The 8,416-nt window shown below is 34.8% G+C and overlaps 1 pseudogene across 1 annotated transcript; it reads left to right on the plus strand.

Moving 5' to 3' along the window:
* Positions 1-2,848: 2,848 nt before the first annotated feature.
* On the plus strand, positions 2,849-7,493 carry LOC106999329 (phosphoserine aminotransferase pseudogene; annotated as a pseudogene). The gene has a single exon (XR_001446143.3). The product of XR_001446143.3 is annotated as a phosphoserine aminotransferase pseudogene (transcript).
* The last annotated feature ends 923 nt before the right edge of the window (positions 7,494-8,416 follow it).

Consider the following 8,416-nt stretch of genomic DNA (forward strand, 5'->3'; position numbering starts at 1 on the left):
AGAAATGTAGGAAGCAACATATTTTCGAACAAATACCATATGCTAAAAACTCAGCGAGATATCACATATATAAATATTTTGAAGACTAAGAAAGTACCTAGTTTAATCAAGCTCTATAATGTTATGAATGAATGAAGGATTACTATTGTTGGCTTTATAAAGTCTCATAATTTAATTTCTAAATTATATTATTTTATAAATGGAAGTCTACTTTATTTAAATTAAGAGGACTAGACTACTTATTTTGATTCAGAGACTACATGTGCAGGTTTTTTACATTAATACATTAAGGAATGCTGAGGTTTGGGCTTCCCATGGATCCATTAACCAAATGGTAAACATATACCCAAAAAGTAGTTTTTCAACCCTTACCCCCTACTACTGTACCCCCTTTTGGGATTCCCAGTATCTATTATTTCAATCTCTATGCCTATGTGTACCCATTGTTTAGTTTTCACTTGTAAAGTGAGAACCTGCAATATTTCATTTTTTGTTTCTGACTTATTTCACTTAGCATGATGGTCTCAATCTCCATATATGTTGCTACAAAAGACAGAATTTCATTCATTTTTATGGCTGCATAGTATTCTATGGCATACATATACCACATTTGTTTTTCCAATCAACCACTAATAGACCCTTAGGTTGATTCCATGATTTTGCTATTGTGAATTGTGTTGTGATAAACATACAAGTGCAGGTGTCTCTTTGATGAAACAATTTCTTTTCCTTTGGATAGATTTTGAGTAGTGGGATTGCTGGGTTGAATGGTAGTTCTATATTTATTTCTCTGTGAAATCTCCAAACTGTTTTCTATAAAGGTTGGACTAATTTACATTCCCACCAACAGCGTATAAAGTCTTCCCTTTTCTCCACATCCTTGCCAATATCTGTTATTTTTTGACTTTTTAATAATAGTCAATCTGACTGGTCTGAAATAGAATCTCATTGTGATTTTAATCTGCATTTTTCTGATGATTAGTTATGTTGAGCACTGTTTAATATGTTTGCTGTCCTCTTGTGTGTCTTATTTTGAGAAGTGTCTGTTCATGTCCTTTGCCCACTTCTTAATTGGGTTATTTGTTTGGTTTTTGTTGTTTTGTTTAAGTCCCTTACAGATTCTGGATATTAGTCTTTGTCAGATGCACAGTTTGCATTTTTTTTCTCCCATTCTGTAGGTTGTCAGTTTACTCTGCTGACTATTTTTTTTTATGTGCTGAAGTTTAGTTTAATTAGGTCTCATTTGTCCATTTTTATTGTTGCATTTGCCTTTAACCTTAGTTATAAATTCTTTGCCTTGGCCAATATCTAGAAGAGTTCTTCTTAGATTTTCTTCTAGGAATTGCATAGTCTCAGGTCTTATATTTAAGTCTTCAGGCTATCTTGAGTTAATATTTGTATATGGTGAGAGGTAGGGGTCCACTTTTACTGCATATGGCTAGCCAGCTTTCTCAATGTCATTTATTGAATAGGGTATTCATTTCGCGTTGTTTATTTTTGTAAACTTTACAACAATCGGTTGGTTGTAGGTGTGTGGCTTTATGTATGAGTTCTCTATTCTGTTCCATTGATCTATGTGTCTTCTTTTGTACCAATACCATGCTGTTTTGGTTACTACAGCCTTGTCATATAGTTTGAAGTCAGGTAATGTGATGCCTCTGGCTTACTAAAGTTATTTGTCAGGTCAAGGAGTCTTTTGATGAAAGCTTTAGGGTCTTTTACACATAAGATCATGTCGTCAGCAAACAGAGACACTTTTACTTCCTCTTTTTCAATTTGGTTGTCTTTTCTTTTTTTCATTGTCAGAATTTTCTGGCTAAGACTTCCAGTACCATGGTTAAATAGGAGTGGTGAGAGTAGACATCCTTGGCTGGCTGAAGTTCTGAGGAATGCTTTCAATGTTTCACCATTCAGTATCATGTTGGCTGCAGGTTTGTCTTACAGTATGTTCCTTCAATGCCTAGTTACTTGAGAGTTTTTATTATGAAGGGCTACTAGATTTTATGGAATACTTTTCCTGCATCCATTGAGATGATATGATTTTCGATTTTAATTTTGTTTATGTGGTGAATCACATTTATTGACTTGCAGATGTTGAACAATTCCTATATTCTTGGGATGAAACCTACTTGATCATGATTCTTGATCAAAAAAAGAATTATCTTTTTTCTGTGCTCTTGGATTCAGTTTGCTGGTATTTTCTTGAGGATGTTTGTGTCTATATTCCTCAAGGATATTAACCTGTAGTTTTCTTTTTTTGTTGTATCCTTGCCAAATTTTGGTAACAGGGTGATACTAGTTTTGTAGAGTGAGTTAGAAAGGAATCCCTACTCCCTGATTTCCTGGAATACTTTCAGTAAGACTGCTACCAGCTCTTCTTTATATGGCTGATAGAATTCTGCTGAGAATCCATCCGATCCTCAACAATTTTTGGTTGGTAGGTTTTTCATTATTGATTTGATTTTATGAATCATTATTGGTTGCACAAGATTTCAATTTCTTCCTGATTCAATCTTGGGAGTTACATTTTCAGTTATTTATCAATTTCCTCTAGGTTTTCTAGTTTGTATACATAGAGGTGTTCGTAGTAGTCTCTGAGAGTCTTTTATATTTTGGCAATATCAGTTGCCATGAGACATTTGTCATTTCTGGTTGTACTTATTTGATTCTTTCTCTTTTTGTCTTGGTTTATCTAACTAGCATTCTATTTATTTTGTTTAACCTTTCAAAGAATCAACTTTTTTGTTTCATTGAGCCTTCATTGAGTGTTTTATAAATTTTAAAATCAATTTAATTTAGTTCCACTCTGATCTTTTTTATTTATTTTCTTCTGCTAGCTTAGTATTTTGTTTGCTCTTTTTTTCTAGTTCCTTGAGGTAAGGCATTCGTTTGTTAATTTAAGATATTTGTATCTTTTTGATCAGGCATTTGGCACTATGAACTGTCATCTTAACACTGCTTTTGCTGTATACAAGAGGATTTTGTATGTTGTATCTCTATGTTCATTTGAAATAATTTTTTTGATTTCTACCTTAATTTCTTTGATTCCCTCAAAGTCATTCAGGAGCAAGTTGTTTAGTTTCCATGTACTTGTGTGATTTCAATTTAATGTTGTTGAAGTGAACCCTATGCCATTATATAACATGCTTCTGTGTGTGTGTGTGTGTGTGTGTGTGTGTGTGTGTGTGTGTGTTGTTCTGTTTATTGTTGTGGGTTTAAAGTCTGTTTTATCTATTACAAGAAATGCCAACCTCTGATCTTTTTTGTTTTGCTTTTGTGTGATGTATCTTTCTCCACCCCTTTACTTCGAACCTCTGGTGTCAGTACATGTTAGGTGCATCTTCTGAAGGCAGCAGATGGTTCGGTCTCATTTTTTAAATTTAATTTGCCAATCTGTAACTTTTAAGTGGAGAATTTACATCAGTTATGCTCGATATTAATATTTATATGTTATATGTAAGGCTTTGTGTCATCATGTTTTTAGCTAGTTACTTTGTAGTGCTTATTTAATTGCTTTGTAGGATTGGTAAATTTGTACTTACATGTTCCTTTATGGTAGCAAGTATTATCCTTTTGTTTTCACGTTTAGAACTCCTTTGAGCATTTCTTGTAGGTTCAGTCTAGTGGTGACAAGCTTTTCTAGCATCTATCCTCTAGCTTGTCTGGGAAAGGCTGTTTCTCCTTCATTTATAAAGTTCAGTTTAGCAGCATATGAACTAGTTTATAAGGTTTTTGCTGAGAAGAACCTGTATGCTGTTAGTCTGATGGAATTTCCTTTATAGATTTGACCTTCCATAGCTGTCTTTAAGATCTTTTCTTTAGCATTGACCTTGGATAGCTTGATGACTATGAATATGCTTTGGTGATATTCATCTTGTGTAGTATCTAGCAGGTATTCTCTCAATTTCCTATATCCGGATTTTTACCTTTGTAACCACGTTAAAAAAAATCCTAAATTATTCTCTCAAATATGTTTTCCAAGTTGTTTTTTTTTTTTTTTTCTTCTCTCTCAGGAATGCCAATAAGTCATAGATTTGGTTGCTTTACAAATCCCATATTCCTCAAAGGCTTTGTTCTTTCAAAAAACTTTTTCTTTTGTCTGACTGTGTTAATTTGAAAGACTAGTTTTCAAGCTCTGAATTATTTTCTTCCGATTGGTCTAGTCTATTTTTGAAACTTTCTATTGTGTTTTGCAATTCTTTTAGTGAATTTTTAAATTCCACAGTTCTGTTATATATGCATATATATATATACACACACACATACATATTTATAGCCATTTATATATATATGAAGCTATATACATATATCTCTATATATCTCTATATCTCTATATATCTATATATATCTCCAAATTGCTGTAATAATATGTAGCCATCTCATCTCTCATATCTTGAATAAATTTTCTGGTTTTGATGCATTGGTTTTCAACTTTCTCTTGTATCTCATTGAGTTTCTTTGCAACCCATATCTTGAATTCTTTATCTGTTATTTCAGAATTTTCATTCCTGTTAGGATCTATTGCTAGAGAGCTATTGTGATCCTTTGAAGGTGTCAAAACACTCTTTTTGTACTGCTGAAGATCTTGTACTGATGCCTTCTCATGTGAAAGAATTGTTGCTTCTTGTTTTTGAATTTGCTATCACTTGCATGAGACTTTTAAATGTTTCATTCTTTTTTTCCTTGAGGGTATGACTGTGGTGTATGTTGCATAGGATCGTTTGGCTTCATTTCTGGTTGCTTTCAGAGGGCCAAGGCTCTGTATGAGTTCCTTCGTTGTGGATAGAATTTCTATGGTGGTTTACTCAAATGTTGCTTATTGTTCAAGTGCTTTTAGAAAGCATCCATGTTAAATAAGTATAACTGGGGATGTTAGTAGCACTTTTATAACATAATCACCTATATGTAGAATGAGAAAGTTTCTGGATTTCTAGCACCTAACATTAAATTTCATCCTTTCTGAAAGTAGGCCATCTAGGAAACGGTTACTTTTGAATTCCCTGGCCTTTTATATTTTTGAATGCAAAGGAAATCTGTTAGTTGTTTGACTCTTTTTCAGTTTGCTGGAGACTTAAATTGAGCACCCAGTGCCATTTACTTATTCTCACTACTTGGAAAGAAAATTTCCAGAGAATAAAGACAGAGTAATTTCCATGAATTCTCTGGTAGTTTCTTTACAGAAAAATCATAGAAAATGGATGCAATTATTATTATATCCCCATTACTAAGTAATAATTATTGACACATGTTACTTTACGTTATCCAGCAATTTCTTTTCCAGTGAGAGAATTGAAGAACTGAAAACTATCGCTTTGCCACATTACTCAGAATCACAAAACTGGCTTTAAAATGGTGTTAAAACTACACTCCAAGTTTCCTGACTCCTAAGCTTGTGTTTAGACCATTTCTTTACTAGGGTGCCTAATAGATGGACAATTGAAAAGGATCATTAATTTTTTTTTTTTTTCCAGGACAATAGGGTGTCATTTAAATACCCAGAAAGAAACAACTTGCCCACTGTTATACTGATTCCCTGAAAGACTTCAAAAGATGAAGAGTTTACAGCCAGAGTATTCAATAGGCCTTGGGTCAGTGTAGAATCAGAGTTACCTTTATGTTTTAAAATAAATTTGACTTTAATTAAATTTATATATTTGTTTCTTTGTTGTCTGCTTAGAAGACCAGGCAAATCATTGTAAGTTTGTGTTCTCCACTCACTTAACCACTTATCTGTAACAATTACCTAGCCGGGAATGCTAGCCCTTCACGCGATTGGTCTTCCTTGGTTGAGTCGCCGCCCTCGCTGCCACACCGTGGACGCCCCGAGGCAGGTGGTCAACTTCGGGTCTGGTCCCACCAAGCTGCCTCACTCAGTATTGTTAGAGATAAAAAAGGAATTATTGGACTACAAAGGAGTTGGCATTAGTGTTCTTGAAATGAATCACAGGCCATCAGATTTTGCCAAGATTATTAACAATACAGAGAATCTTGTGCGGGAATTGCTAGCCGTTCCAGACGACTGTAAGGTGATTTTTGTGCAAGGAGGTGGGTCCGGCCAGTTCGGTGCTGTCCCCTTAAAACTGATTGGCTTGAAAGCAGGAAGGTGTGCTGACTATGTGGTGACAGGAGCTTGGTCACCTAAGGGCTGCAGAAGAAGCCAAGAAGTTTGAGACTATAAATATCGTTCACCCTAAACTTGGGAGTTACACAAAAATTCCAGATCCATGCACCTGGAACCTCAATCCGGATGCTGCTTACGTGTATTACTGAGCAAATGAGACGGTGCATGGTGCGGAGTTTAACTTTATACCATATGTCAAGGGAGCAGTACTGGTTTGTGACATGTCCTCAAACTTCCTGTCCTAGCCAGTGGATGTTTCCAAGATTGGTGTGATTTTTGCAGGTGCTCAGAAGAATGTTGGTTCAGCTGGGGTCACCGTGGTGAATGTCTGTGATGACCTGCTGGGGTTTGCCCTCTGAGAGTGTCCCCCAGTCTTGGAATACGAGGTGCAGGCTGGAAACAGCTCCTTGTACAACACGCCTCCATGTTTCAGCATCTACGTCATGGTCTTGGTGCTAGAGAGGATTAAAAACAATGGAGGTGCTGCAGCCATGGAGAAGCTTAGCTCCATCAAATCTCAAATGATTTATGAGATTACTGATAATTCTCAAGGATTCTACGTATGTCCAGTGGAGCCCCAAAGTAGAAGCAAGATGAATATTCCATCCCTCACTGGCAATACCAAAGGAGATGATGCTTTAGAAAAAACATTTCTTGATAAAGCTCTTGAACTCAAAATGTTGTCCTTGAAAGGGCATAGGTCTGTGGGACGCATCCGGGCCTCTCTGTATAATGCTGTCACGATTGAAGATGTTCAGAAGCTGGCCGCCTTCATGAAAAATTTTTTGGAGATGCATCAGCTATGAACACATCCTAACCAGGATATACTCTGTTCTTGAACATACAAAGTTTAAAGCAACCTGGGGATGGCTACAAAAAGTTAACAAAGTATTTTTCTCAAATGAATATGTTTATTGTAGATTCTTCTTTTTTGAAAGAACAACAGCAAAAGATCTACAGCTCTGTAAAGCTGGTGGGACCTAATGTTCACCTTAATTCTGACTTGAACTGGAAACATTTTTAAAAATCTTCTCGTTGCTTTTCTAACAAATTCTCGCTTATTTTGCCTTTGTTACTACTTTTTCTAGTTAGATTCCAAATTTGCTTGTAGACTTAATAATGCAAGTTGCAATTAATTATTTCTGGAGTCATGGGAACACACAGCATGGAGGGTAGGTGGGGCCCTCTAGGTGCTGAATCTAAACATCTGTGGGGTCTCCTGGGTTCAGCGGCTGTTGATTCAAGGTCACCATTGACCATTGGAGGAGTAGTTTAAGAATACGGGGCAAAGGGCAAACTGTAGATCAATCATTATACTGTTATTACAAGAGAAGTGACATACTTTATGTATGTTTATATTAGCAAGGTCTGTTTTTAATACCATATACTTTATATTTCTATATATTTATATTTCTAATAATACAGTTATCACTGATACATGTAGAACTTTTAGAATTTATTAAATCCTTGACCTTCTGCATTATAGCATTCCTTTAGCAACAGTTGCACCCTGTCCCCAGTCTTCCTCTTTCTCTTTTTAAGCTCCTTTATGACAAAGATGTAGAAGTTCTTGATAAATTTTTACCGTTCTTTCCATAGGTAGAAGAGAAAGTTGATTGGTTGGTTGTTTTTCAATTATGCCATTAAACTAAACATTTCTGTTAAATTACCTTATCCTTTGTTCTCTTTACTGTTTTCTTTGTAATGTTTGATGATGAGAGTGATACTTTGCTGAAAAGTCTTTCCCCTATTGTTTATCTATTGTCAGTATTTTATGGTGAATATGTGAAGAACATAAAAGTCCTAAAACATCTAAAAAAAATTACCTAGGATGGAATAAGATGGAAATGATAGCAATGAAAAATAAAGTTGCAGTTACAGTTTTGAGTTTTTCTACTTTAAATTGCATTATGTTCCTACTAATGAAGACTAAGAAGTTTGTTTCAATATTAAAACCGTCCCCATAAATAATGAAATAGGAACGCCTGATAGTATAGCTAATAGTATGTAAGGATATTTTTATATATTTACTTTTAAAAATCAAAATGTATATCTTAACTCAGTTTTGGTATCAAATGGCTCATTGCTGTCATTTAGATTCTTCAAGGTAAATTTTACTTGGTGCTGATAGAAATTTTATTCATGATTTGCTGATAGTAGGGAAAAAAAGCTGATTTTTTTTTCTTGCATGTAACAAAAGCAAAAAAATACAATAAAATGTCTTTGCATTTGTTAAAAGGCTGAGAAGAATTTGGAATGGTAGTATTACTAAGAATACAGTCTATAATTATCACT

Source organism: Macaca mulatta, chromosome 1, assembly GCF_049350105.2.
Source record: "Macaca mulatta isolate MMU2019108-1 chromosome 1, T2T-MMU8v2.0, whole genome shotgun sequence".
Classification (NCBI taxonomy): domain Eukaryota; kingdom Metazoa; phylum Chordata; class Mammalia; order Primates; family Cercopithecidae; genus Macaca; species Macaca mulatta.